The following is a 1,143-nucleotide window of genomic DNA, read 5'->3' as shown; positions in this document are numbered from 1 at the left end:
AACTATTATTATTCAATTCAACTAGATTACGTTGGATTTTTATTGATATAATTTGTCTACCTTTACCCTTCTAGATTTCTTTAACGCCCCCTAATTTTCTTTGAGCCTTCTATCGCCCCCAGAAAGCTTCTAGCACTACAAGGGGCGTTATCGCCCACTTTGAGAAAGACTGATCTAGATACTAAACAAATGTTTACAAAACATCATCTGCTGGAAATGACAAAATTCTTGTCTATGATAGTATGCAATTGAATAAAATACACACCAACTGTCAAAAGTCAAATAAAAACCAGTTGTTCAATAATTTGGACCATATGGTACATAGTAGTTTTTGAATTTGTACTTTTCAATTGTATTCCTTGAACTATTTTTTTTACTTTACACACGATTAGTATGTGGGGATGTAGCTCAGTGGTAGAGCGTTCGCTTTGCATGTGAAAGGCCCGGGGTTCGATCCCCCGCATCTCCAAACTTTTTGACTTTCAGATCAATTTTCATAAATGATTTTTTTTCCTGTAGGATCCAAACCCTGTTGTATAGTTATTTATGTTTAAGAGACTCCTCAGAAGGTCTTTCCTGTTTGTACTACATCGCCACCCGGTTGGGCAACGTTATGAGACGGGCCATGGAAGGGACTGTAGGAAGGTTCATTCACAGAGGTAAGTTCTTTCAGTAAAAACCTAGCAGGAGAAACGACTCGTTATCGTGCTGTCGATATCAACTGTGACGGGTTTCGCTGAGTTTCTCGTTTTTTATCACTCATTTCCAAATGTACCATCTACTTACTCCATATTAGTCGTTCTTCCAAGTTATAGTCATAATAAAATATTATTTACGGTATCGTGAAACTCGTAGCACAAGCAGGAATCTTGCATCAATTCACCTGGATACATCACATAGAGTTTATAGAGAACGCAAAAATAAAACTTTTTTTCGGCTCAAAATCGACTTCAAATGTAATATGTAGTTCTACTTTTTTTCGGGACACCGTATATAATACAGAAGTCAGTTGATATTTAATACCGCGAAACTGCAATATTGAAAAATTACTTGCTGACGTGTATCTGGCGTAGTTCGGAGTTATTAATGGTTTACAGTGAAGTAGTGAATTGAATTATGAACAGTAAGCTTGGTGTATTTTTT

The 1,143-nt window shown here is 36.4% G+C and overlaps 1 non-coding gene across 1 annotated transcript; it reads left to right on the top strand.

The window, feature by feature from the left end:
* Nucleotides 1-397: 397 nt before the first annotated feature.
* Nucleotides 398-469, top strand: TRNAA-UGC (transfer RNA alanine (anticodon UGC)). Its single transcript has one exon. It is a non-coding gene; the product is annotated as a tRNA-Ala (tRNA).
* The last annotated feature ends 674 nt before the right edge of the window (nt 470-1,143 follow it).

The sequence above is a fragment of the Hesperophylax consimilis genome, chromosome 13 (genome assembly GCF_061612785.1).
Source record: "Hesperophylax consimilis isolate HC1 chromosome 13, BYU_Hcon_1.0, whole genome shotgun sequence".
NCBI lineage: Eukaryota > Metazoa > Arthropoda > Insecta > Trichoptera > Limnephilidae > Hesperophylax > Hesperophylax consimilis.
Note: the sequence above shows the minus strand (reverse complement) of the source record. Positions and strands in the feature narration are given on the sequence as shown.